Source organism: Barbus barbus (genome assembly GCF_936440315.1).
Source record: "Barbus barbus genome assembly, chromosome: 5".
Lineage (NCBI taxonomy): Eukaryota > Metazoa > Chordata > Actinopteri > Cypriniformes > Cyprinidae > Barbus > Barbus barbus.
This window is the reverse complement of record NC_136733.1, coordinates 36844511-36857091: the sequence shown is the minus strand read 5'-3', so window position 1 is coordinate 36857091 and position 12581 is coordinate 36844511. Positions and strand designations below refer to the sequence as shown.

Below are 12581 nucleotides of genomic sequence, written 5' to 3'. Positions count from 1 at the left end.
GGCTAAAACGTTTTTATTTTTTTGAAGAAGTAGTTATTTATGCTACCTTATACTCAGATATTTATGCCATGTCATTTTTGTTGAGGCCAGCAGGGGAGGATGTTGGCTGCAATATTCTTTTCTTCTGTCAAAAAAACTTGGGAAAGTGCTTTTCCCATTTTCAAAAAGTCACCACTGTTATATAATGCAACAAAGATAGCTAGTCAACAGATTTTACTAATATGCATACCAATATCTGTGTAAAAATAATATAATGATACTGTCATCCTTCTGAAGCAATTTTTACCCCCCTGTAATGTTGCTCTGAATCTCTGGTGAAAATTGCCATTTTGAACCCCCCTCCCCCCAACTACAAAAAAGTGGATTACTCACTTAATATACATCCATGGCATTTGATATTTTTGATTTCATCACCATATTGACCTTTCTTCAAAAATATTGACAAATGGAAAAATTTGAGCTGGGGAAGTTTCTGAAATTTGGTTGGTTTAACAAGGAATGTCCCAGAACAAATTTCAAGAACTGGATTTAAAAGCATCTTTTTCCTGATCAGTTCCTGTTTTCAGTAGTGATCAGGTTTGTTTTCAGTAGTGAATATAGACAAGCCTGATCTAGGATCATTGGTGATTTAATGTAATATTCTGGGTTAAATACTATTTAAACATTTCTGACATGCTCTTGGGTACCTGAAAGTCTGGTTCTACCAAAATATTTTTTGTGATAGTGTGAGTTGACTGGTGTCTCTTTGTGACTGACTATTTAGAAATGCTTTTAACTCTGCCTTATGCAGAATGAAGGTTATACAGGTGCATCTCAGAAAATTAGAATATGGTGAAAAAGTTCATTTTTTCTTGTGACATTTCAAAAAGTGATACTGTCATATATTTTAGATTCATTACATGATAAGTAAAACACTTCAAAAGTTTTTTTTTATTTTCATTTTGATGATTAGAGCTTACAGCTCATGAAATTCAAAAATCAGTATCTCAAAATATTAGAATATTTTGTAAGTTATTTTTCTCCACAGCCCAGGTAAGACGCTTCTGACGTTGTCTCTGGTTCAGAAGTGGCTTGGTAGCCCTTTTCCTGAAGACGTCTGAGCGTGGTGACTCTTGATGCACTGACTCCAGCTTCAGTCCACTCCTTGTGAAGCTCTCCCAAGTGTTTGAATCAGCTTTGCTTGACAGTATTCTCAAGCTTGTAGTCATCCCTGTTGCTTGTGCACCTTCTCCTACCCCATGTTCTCCCTTCAGTCAACTTTGCATTTAATATGCTTTGATACAGCACTCTGTAAACAGCCACTCCTTTCAGTAATAACCCTCTGTGACTTACCCTCTTTGTGGAGCGTCAATGATCTTCTTCTGGATCATTGCCAAGTCAGCAGTGTTCCCCATTATTGTGGTTTCAAAGAACAAGAGATACCTGGAATTTACACTGTATGGATGGTCATTTATTGAAACTCAAATGTAAATATTCTAATATTTTGACATACTGATTTTTGACTTTCATTAGCTGTAAGATCTAATCATCAAAATTAAAACAAAAAAACTTTTGAAGGGTTTTACTTTTACATGTAATGAATCTAAAATATGAAAATTTCACTTTTTGAAATAAGTTAAAAGAAAAAAAATATTTTTTTCACCATATTCTTATTTTCTGCGATGCACCTGTACAGTTATACAGTATATTAGTTTATGTGTATGTGTACAGGTTTGACTAAACATGTGAGGTCCAAAATGTCCTCACTATTCAAAAATGTCCTCACATATTCTAATATATATAAGTCAGATCTCACTATGCATGCAAATGGACTAAATCATGTTTCTATTTAGATTTAGTGTTTCGTGAGGGTTACATTTAGTGGTAGGGGTCAGGCCAGGTGAGAGAAAATATTAATATTAATTGTTGTAAAAACAATGGAAGTTTATTAGGTGTCCTTATTAAATGTGACATATCATGAAAATCTGACTTTTTCCATGTTTAAGTGCTATAATCAGGTCCCCGGTGCATCTACTAAGCCAGAAAATGTGATGTTGAAAGGGGAACTTATTATAATATTACCACCCTCATTCTGCAAGTTTCCACCCACTGCGCCGCCATTCTGTTTTTGCAAGTAAAAACGGTGGAGCAGTTCTAACGCCATGGCAAACGTTTGAGCAAAGCATGCTCACTATTCTGTCATTGGCTGCACTGACGAGCACAGAACACTGTTTAGAGTCTCAGCCTCAGAGGAAATAAGAGAGCGGTGGATTGATTGATTTACTGAACGTTACTCTGCTGCCACACAGATCTAATATACACATGTGATTTCTTTCCCAGCAGTTTACCTTAACAGGCATAACTGACTGTTTTTTAACTTATGTGTTTTTAACAAACTGTATATTTGTGTATTTGATGGTTTAAGCGCAATAAGACATGAAAGAGAACTTAGTTTAGTATTCACATGTCACATGACAGCCACTTTCTGAGTGCGTGCTTCTCAGAAAGGGGCATAATAGGTCTCCTTAAATATAGTGAACTAAATGTGTGTGTATATGTTTGTTATGTAAGTTTCCAGATTTATATATAATGTATATCTGTGCTGGACAACTGAATTTAGCTAGTGCCTGTTATGAGGCAATACTACTCATTTGACTCCTGATTTCATCACATGATAGATAAATGATCATTTTAAACCTTGATAACCAGGTTTTTAAAGGCTCACAAACACTTGCAGTAGTGTTGATACAATATTTTTGGGTACCTGATACACTGCTATTCTAAAGTTCACTGCTATTAACCAAACTGAAGTGAAATTGGCAAATGTGACAACAGAGGAACAAGCTGGATCAAACAGATAAATCTCACTCTATATGATAACTGTGCTGATGATATAAGCTTGATATAATGTTAATGTTAACATTAACTGTCAGATGTGTTTAAGTTAGTCTGAGTCCACTCAACACTGCTGAAACCGCTGGAGTTTGTTTAGTATCGCTTCTGTTTTACTGAGTACAGGAGAGTGCTGAGAAGTATTTATTTTAAACGAGCAACACATTTGTTACTGCAGAGTTTCATGCATGCAGTGCTCTGTTTTTAATTTGGATATCTTTTGAGGCTGCTTATTTGTCACCTATATGGTATTGATTTAGTACGACACTGAGTTAAGTCTAGTAGATTCTGGTACGGTACCAAAGTCAAAATTGTGCTGAGCCTAAAATACAGCTAAAGGCTGGAATGCACTACACGACTTTTAAAATCTGAACAGATTTTTAAAACTAGGCATCATACTCTTACTCTCATCTTATTTTGTAAGCGGTCATAAAAATTGGTCTTCTGCTGACCAATCAGAATCGAGGAATGGAACTAACCAAGATTCAAGATTTTTATTTGTCACATACACAATTATACAGGGTATAACCAGCAGTGAAATGTAGGTCAGGTCCGCTCCAAGGACAGTGCAATTATAAAAAACGTTTTATAAAGTTAATTATAAACTCAGTATACAGTAGTTATACTATTGTATAATAGTATAGTTTGTATATTGAGTTACATTGTATATTCAGATTTATAATTTTATATATATTACAGTAAAGTCGTGGGGAAGTCATGGGCTAATGGTTAGAGAGTCGGACTCGTAATCCAAAGGTTGCGGGTTCGAGTCTCAGGCCGGCAGGGATTGTAGGTGGGGGGAGTGAATGTCCAGCGCTCTCTCCACCCTCAATACCACGACTGAGGTGCCCTTGAGCAAGGCACCGAACCCCCAACTGCTCCCCGGGCGCCGCAGCATAAATGGCTGCCCACTGCTCCGGGTGTGTGTTCACGGTGTGTGTGTGTTCACTGCTGTGTGTGTGTGTGCAGTTTGGATGGGTTAAATGCAGAGCACGAATTCTGAGTATGGGTCACCATACTTGGCCATATGTCACATCACTTTTTCACTTTAAAGGCTACTCGATTTCATAACACATAACGTATTCAATTTTATTAATGTCTGGTCATTGATCAGATTTCTAACTGTGTTTTCAGAATTGTTTTCAAAGTGTTTCTTGTTTGCCCACACCCCATACTGAATAACTGATAGAAGACAAAAGAGAAACTGAAGTAAATCTGTCTCCCTTTGAGAACTGGAGCACCTTCTGTTTGATGTTTCGAACTAGAGGGCAAAAGCAGGAACAACCTCACTACTTTGATCCATAAACATCAAAACTTTTTAATTGGGGGGTTGAAGAGCAGAAAACATGTATTGTGCCTCAATACTGCAAATTAAAAGCTTAAATAATCAAATCAATAGGGTACTAATCAGAGACCCCTTTTAACATATTTGTCAAATACTTAATAATAGTATTGTTGACTTCTGTGCATTCTGTTCTCTGTTGGCTAACCCAGCTTCTGCACATCACTGTAGTGCTGAATGCTGGGTACTGACATGTCAAAATGCCTTCAAATCACCATTAGTACATGTAGCTCACAGACAAACATCAAAGTGAGACATAGATTGTAAAGCTGTTGCCCTATTACTCATTCATGTTTATCAAGGATGCATTGCAAGACTGATGGTATGCTGGTAGCTCATTATCACTCATACACACTAATGTCCTAGTGTGCAGTTTGATACTTTATAGTATATGTCATTGAGAATTTCAAAGTGAAATGTGAATGAGAGCACATGCATGATTGTGGTTACCTTTAACAATATAGTGTTTGTTACTTGGCTCAACTTCATTAATGGCATAAGGTTTCCATAAATATTGGCCGTTTTATTTGTTCGTCTGTAAAGAGACTGAAGAGAGAGTGAGTAAAATCTGCCAAAGTATTGCCACTGATACTGTGTCCTTAAGAAGCATGTGAGAAGTAGGAGCTAAAGAGAGACTGCAACTTACAGGAATAGTCAATCTGCATGCACGCCACATGCGTCCATTCTGGCTCTGTTTTTCTCTCTCTGTCTCTCTCTGGAGCAGTAGACAAACACAGAACAACAGTTGGAGCTCAGAGCAGTTCTCTATGGATCGGGTGAAGGGAGAACCTCTTCTCTCTCTCTCTCTCTCTCTTCCTTTCTCCTCCCATCTGTCTCCTTTCAGCACTGTTTTTCCGTTGTTGGACAGCAGTTCAGCACTCTGTGACACTATGGAGTCTGAGACGAGCCCTGAGTCGGAGGGTCAGTCCGGTAAGTGCCTGTGGAGGAAGTATGCTCTCAGCCCTTGCCTCAATATTGGTGAACTGGAGATGAATTGCTGGCATAGTGTTTAAAATGCTTTAAGAGTACACGCATGAGTTTGTTGAAAACTATAGTCTCCGCCTCAGACGGCATGCCTACAGACCACCCGCAGTCTATTCTCTTAACGCCCGATGCATATTGTAGAGAAACTAGAAAACACTTGCAAATAATCACTGAATGTGCCAAAGTTCACAGTATTAGTGGCTTCACAATCATTGAAACTGTGGCAAAGAGTTTTGCAGAGTTGTGTTTAAAGCATTTCATAGTATGTAAATTAGATATCCTGGAGCAGAACTATATCTTTTGCTGTGTTTCTGAGTTTATGTGAAATTATACTTTTGGTCAGAAATTCTAGCTACATTTTTTTCAGCTTTTTTTTTTTTTATTGCTGCCATTCTCTCTCTGTCTTTGTCTCTCTCTTTTTTATTCATCTGTGTCTGTCTGGCTGTCTGTTCTTTTTTTCTGTCTATTATTATTAAAGGTGTTATAATACATTTTATGTTAACCCAGTGTTAAATGGCCCATATATATATATATATATATATATATATATATATATAAACTGGTTGATGGCTGTATTTACATGTCTATCAGCTAGTCTATTCCTGTCTAAGTGGGTGTTTTCTGACCAAAATAAGCTGCAATGTGAAGAAGACTAAAGGAGAAAGTCTCCCTATGACAACACTTAAGAACTACATGGATTTCTGTCTTTAGAATGAACATAGTGCATCCAAAGATTTACTGTTAGGTGAAGTTCAAGCAGGTAGTGTAATACTGTTATTTTACTATTTTATTATTTTTTTGGTTTTCTTTCTCTGTCAATCTCTAGTATATAGGCACTTATATTTTCTGATTTGACTATTGTATTTCTTGAAGGAGTTTGTGTGACTTGTGGGTTGTGGGTGACTGGAGTGTGCTGTGCAGACTTGATTATGTTTGAGGGAGTTTCACATTTTAAAGGAATTGTGTTTCTCTAAATTGTGTCTCTCTTGTGGCTTTAGTTTGAGAGGAGGAGAGAGTAGATATCTGTGTGAGTGTGGGAGAAAGAGAGAGAGACAGAGAGAAAGTGTGAGTGAGCAGCACGGGACGGTAGGTCGACTTATGTACACAAATAAATCTTTCTTTCTCCTCTCCTTCACATTCTCCCTCTTCTTTTCCGCTCGCATATTTCAATCTCCCCTGTCAGAGCGCTCTAAAAACCTAATGATTAAATTACTATTTGACTATTTTTTCCATTGTCTGTATGCACAGAGATTACGGCGCAGGTCTAGGGAAGGAGCTCTGGAAGAATGCGGTTAGCTGAATGAGCTAATTGCTAAAGTATTTCAGGGAAACAGGACATTCAGGGTCCAACTGGGTCGATATGCTGGACAGAGAGAGATGGAGAGCTTGCAAAGAAAGCTAGCAAGAAAGAAAATGTAAGTTCTGCCAAGGGAATCCAAATCCATGACACAGTAGTTGAGTCCAACATCTGGCTTAAACGCAGGCCAAACCTCAAAATATCCCAGAATAGCCCTAAATAACACAGTACAACCGTCCTGCCCTGGCAGAGTAGGTGCCCTCCCATATACTGTATGTAAAAATGTATCACCATGTGATTCAAGGCAGTTAAACCCTTATACAAGACCAATTCATAGACAGGACTCTTGATGTACCCATAATCAGTTACAGTCAGGGCTCGAATTGAGGGGGGGATGCGGGGGGATGGCATCCCCCTGGTCGAAAAAATGACAAAAAGTATACCCTCTGTAAAACCACCATCCCCTTTGGATAATTAATTTTGAGTATTACGTAAAACTTATCATGCACATGAAATGTTAAAATTCTCTCCTTATGATAATTTACAAACTAAATAACAGCGATTGGCCAGTCAGACCTCGGTACTGTAACAAGCTGCACACAAGCAGAAGCAATTTCATCATTTTTCACACAAAATGGTTCAAGCGCAACTTTTGAAGTTCTTTATAAAGAAGACAACAGAAGGTAGGATTTTTCCTTGATTAGAATTTAAAGGCATTCTCCTGACATAATGTATATGTGACTGTAGGAGAGCTGACATTATCCAACTTTGAGAAGAAAACAAAACACGTCTAGCACAAATGTGCTATTAGTTTTATACAACAATGCATAGCGACACGGTGTTTCATTCCGTGAATGAATCAGTTTTAGAACGAATCAAGTGAGCCAGTGATTCAACGGTCCATTCAGATGGTCTCACTTGTTTCGTTTCTATTGAATCAGCCGTTTTGAACGAATCGTTTGATATGAATGATTCAGTAAGTCATTTATTAAAACAGAGACTTGCTGCCACCTACTGGCGGTTTTATTGCCAAATTTATTTATCCACGACAGACCTAAATCAGGCAAGGTGCCAGCACAAAAACACATTCAGCAAAATATTGTTTAATTATCAATTTTGACCAAAATTCCTCTATTTCAGGCCCCAGAAGGGAAAAAAACAACTACTTATAAATAGTAGTTCACCCCCCCATAGGACCACACCACCCCCCCTGAAATTTTTTAACAATTCGATCATTGGTTACAGTGTTTCTTTTGAGTATGCAATTTAACAGCCGAATGAAGGAATTAAAAGCTTTAGGATCCAATGAAGCATTTTACGTCATAATGGGATGAGAGATGCACTTATCCTTAAAGATAAATCCATTTACATCAGTGGAGCAAAAACAGCTCTGAATGTTCATATCTGTGTATCTAAACCAATTACAGGAGTTGAAGAAAGAAAACATTTTATGAAAACAGGGCTGGACCCTTTCTTGGCATTTGGTGTATCTTGTGTCATCTGCTGCAGTGATGAAGTGGAGGACTATCTCCAATGTAGTGAGCATTCAGACGAGAGTAATTAAAGATAAGAGAGAGCAAGCAACCAGGGCAATGAAAAGGATAGACATCATTTGGATACTTCTCTCCCCTGCCACTCAGGGAATCACATCTTCTTTCTGTTATTATTACGAGTGTATGTCAGCAGGGTGCTAATTCCACTCTTTACCATCTGATTCTTTACCTAAAGGGGCTTATTTAATCCTTTGTGCTGTTTTAAAGTTGAGAGATTCCTGTGTTCCATTGACTAATGCATGATGAAATGCCTTTAATCGCCTATAGATTTGGTAAAATTACTGTAATGATAGGCCTCGAGTGGCTTTTTTTTTTTTTAAATGGCAATGGAAATCCCAGTGATCAGGATTAAAGAACTGTTTCTGCATGACCTGGGAAACATATTTTTGTTGGTGTGACCCTAATGTTTTCAGTTTGATTCAGTCATTAACTACTGATTCAGTGAATTTAGATGTTACCACAAGAAGAACATAAATGTATTTGATTTATTCAAGGCAAAAGTGTTATAGCTAAATAATTCTAATTAGTTCAGGGGTTTTCAAAGTCAAAGACAGTGGGCTTTTGACACAGCATACACAATGGCACCACCCCACACCACTTTACTAATTTTCTTTAGTATAAAAAATACTTTTTAAATGTGATAATTCACAAAGTATTTAATTATATAGTGTAAAAACAAAAACCGCAAAAGAAAAAAATATATACAGTACATTTGTTTAAAGCATGTTTAATGCAAAAAGCCCAAGTGAAGCTTGGACAGGAAGACAGGGAGATGGCAAAAGACCACTAAACCAGCTAAACCAACCTTGCCTTGAATTGCATACGTTATTATACGGATCCATTCAGAATCACTAAACCCTTGCATACTCGCTTATTAAACCAGTAGCCATTATAAAAAACATTTGCAGGACATGAATTTTGATGACTACACGAATATATAAAAAAATTATGATGTTTGTTTATATGGTTTGTAAACGCATCAGTAATAACGGACTTGCACGTGCCTAGTGTATGACTCCTTTATGTCACTGTAATCACTTTTATTTAGATTGTAGTCATCATCTGTCAAAACTTTACTAGTGTGACACTGGTTTACTTTATCCAACCAAGCGATAGGTTTGCATATTATATGCTCATGAAGTGGTTGCTGCCTAAACATTTTTTTGTGGAAAACATGATGCCTTTTTTTCAGGATTTTTGGATAAAGTTCAAAAGATCAGCATTAATTTGCCATAAAAATCTTTTGATGTCATTTTAAATGTATTTATCTTTACTTCGTTATGTTAAAATGCATGAAATATGTTAAAACCTTGCTTGGGCTAAGAAATAGCAGGCCTTATGCAATCTGATTTAACGGCCTAGATAATTGGGAAGGGAAGATTTTGCAATTAGAAATCTCCTGACTGTCCAAATCTCAGTAGTTCATCTTGATTTACAGTACCTGGTTGTGTCTCCTACAGATACAGTATTGACTTAGCATTAATGTTTGTGTTGCATGTATTTGCGTGAGAATTTTACTGTGTAATAGTCCTTATCAAAGCCAGGTTCTTGGTTCATATTTTGTTGTGTTCAGCAGGCAAAACGTCTGAAATAAAGCAGTCTTGGCCCTACAGTGGTTGTCAGGAAGTTGCTGAGCAAGTGCCATAGTGAAATTCCCTGCGTAGGACTGTAATTAAACAATTAGATCTAATTAGCTACTCTATGCAAAATTAGCTCAGGGAGTATTTGGTCTCAATGCCGAGAATGTACACTCTTAAAAATAAAGGTGCTTCACGATGCCATAGAAGAATCTTTTTGACTAAATGGTTCCATAAAGAACTTTTAACATCTGAAGATGTTAAACAAAAAGGTTCTTCAGATTATAAAAAGGTAAGGAAGAGATGGTTCTTTAAAGAACCTTTGACTGAATGGTTCTTTGTAGAACCAAAAATGGTTCTTCTATGGCATCGCTTGAAGAACCTTTTGAAGCACCTTTATTTTTAAGAGTGTATGTATCAGTTCTAGAGACCAAGAAATCACTTAATGATGGCAGTTTGCTTTCTTTTGTTGATGCATTTCCTATTGAAAACAGGAAGTTTATGCCATGATCTAAAATGTTCTACTTTCTAGTCAACTGTGGGTGTTATTAGTGGGAGGGACATTCTGTAGAAGGCATTTGATTGGATGAACACCTGTGTAGTGCAGGATGAGTCCACAATATTTCATGTCTGTTTTCCTGGAAGACTAAGACACATTTTTAAATGGAAATATTTTTTTTGCTACACTTCTGTGCTAAAAGCAACAAAACTCCAACCTCATGGGGTCTTTAAATCATTTTGGGGTGAGAGTAGAGAGCGAAAGTAATTTCTTATGAGGTAGAACACAATCCCTGGCCCTCATTGAGATGGAAATAGGTCTGGATGTTTGTCGTCCTACTTCACTCTTCCTTTTCTTTGAGCAGAGTAGAGGAGAAGAGCGAGCAAGTGGAGCAGGAGAGGGAGGAAGGGAGGGCGGGAGGATTACTACAGTTTTTCCCGAAGTTATAAACAAGAGAATCTCTCAGTCATTCTCTCTGAGTCACTTCTGGCCTATGGGAACTGCATACATGTCTGTGTTGTCTGGAGGGGACTCTAATTATTAGACCAAAGACAAAAGAGTATGTGTATGCGCGTTCCCATCTAACTGAATATCTTGAGGGAAGAATGTCTTTATATTATCTTTAGTCTTTTGGGTGTTTGTACGCGAGAAAGTTTCATGCTTCGTCTCCAGAGTTGCTCAAAGGGGGGTTCGTTACAGAAGCCCATGAGAACACTAAGGGAACAGATCAAGTTTGATGTTCTATCCTTCAGCTTTTGCTAGCATCTTATTAAGGCTCTTGGGGATCCTTTGCCACCATCTGCTTGTCCAGCAGCAATGTCTTTGTATGTGTGCCAAGTATGCTGGTATTTGAAACGTTTATTTTAGTTATATTTTAGTGCCCATATGTCTGTCTTTGTGTGTTGTGTGTGTGCATATAGGCATATGCTGCGCTGCTCACATTTGTATTCTGAGCGTTTGAAGATCGACCTCAAAAAACTGTGTGGAACAAAAAACTTTTTGCAATGTTGCTTAGTAATAAGCTGAGAGAGTGAATGAAAGGGTGAGAAAAAGAATGGTTTAATCAACACTTCTCTGCTTGAATGTGTCAGTGCTATCTCATTCCTCTTCAGAAACGAATCTAATCTCCTTCTGGGCAACCTTCCATTTATGCAAAGCAGTTTTCATTTCTGGAGAATAACAAACTCAAATACGTGGATCAGATTGCGTAGAATATTGATGCCGGAGCTCCGAAATAATCAAAATGCATTTTTAATAGGTGCAGGATTTATTCAGTAAAAGGTGCACTTTTCAAATCAATGAGAATTCGTATTAAATATCTCAGTTTAGGATGATAATTTTGGATGCTTAATGGATAATTGAAAGGGTATTTTTCAATAGTAATTTAGCAAGTTTTTTATTTACAACCCGAATTCCGGAAATGTTGGGACTAGGGATGTAACGATTAACGGCGAGCCGGTTGAAAATCGATTCAAATGTGCGACGATTCAAATCGGTTGCGATGCTAAACAAATCGCAATTCAATTAGGGGTAGGAGTTTATATGAATGTATGTCTGAGGGGAACTTACTGTCTTTAGAAAAGTTTAGATGGTATTTTTATTTTCATCTTGCCTCTGTATAATGCATAATAAAGTTGATAAGTGCAGCGCTGCTTTGTTTACAGGGGAAATCAAGGAAACGCTTAAAGGGCCACCTGCTGGCAGAGACTGAATCTGCGTCTCATTCAGCTCATTTGCTGTTTCTATTTCATGCAGATATTTTTATGTATAGTTTCACAAAACTGAAGCCAGACCATTTTGTTTTTGCTTCACATTTCGAAATGATACAATCTAATTTAGATTAAAAGCTACTCATGTTGCATGTATGCGGCATCTTTGTTTGGATCATGATTAAAATGCAGTGGCTGCCTCTAATTTTAAATGTAAAGAGCACAGACAAAGCCTTATTTTGTTTATATGAAGAGATTTCTTTTATTTGTTATTTATTTGATTTGGGGTTTGTTTTTTGTTTGATTTTTAAATTATACATTATATTTACATTTTGTTATTTAGCAGACGCTTTTATCCACAGCGACTTACAATTGAGGACAATAGAAGCAATCAAAACAAACAAAAGAACAATAATATGTAAGTGCTATATTAATATATTATTATAGTATTATATTTCAATTTCACAAACGTGCAGCATTTTGTCCAAGCAATAATATAAGGACACATTTAATTTATAATTTTCTGCTTTTAGAGTCAATATGGCACTTCTGCAATGGCATAGGTCATGAATTCTGGAACTTTGAACCGTTTTGACATCTATAGACTCTTCTCAGACCCCACTCGCATAAATGAAAGTATGCCATAATAAGATTGGTCTCTCCACATTTATTTCTACAGCATCCTTTACATAAATATTTTGTAATAAACCTTTCATATGTCATATGGTGAACTCATATAGTCAGTATTT

General features: G+C 37.0%; 1 pseudogene across 1 annotated transcript in view; it reads left to right on the top strand.

The window, feature by feature from the left end:
• LOC306869527 (ras/Rap GTPase-activating protein SynGAP-like) overlaps positions 1 to 10885 on the top strand; it is a 30545-nt pseudogene extending 19660 nt beyond the window's left edge. The window contains exon 4 of the transcript in view: positions 10498 to 10885. The product of the transcript in view is annotated as a ras/Rap GTPase-activating protein SynGAP-like (transcript). The remainder of the gene's footprint in view (positions 1 to 10497) is intronic.
• Positions 10886 to 12581: the final 1696 nt, after the last annotated feature.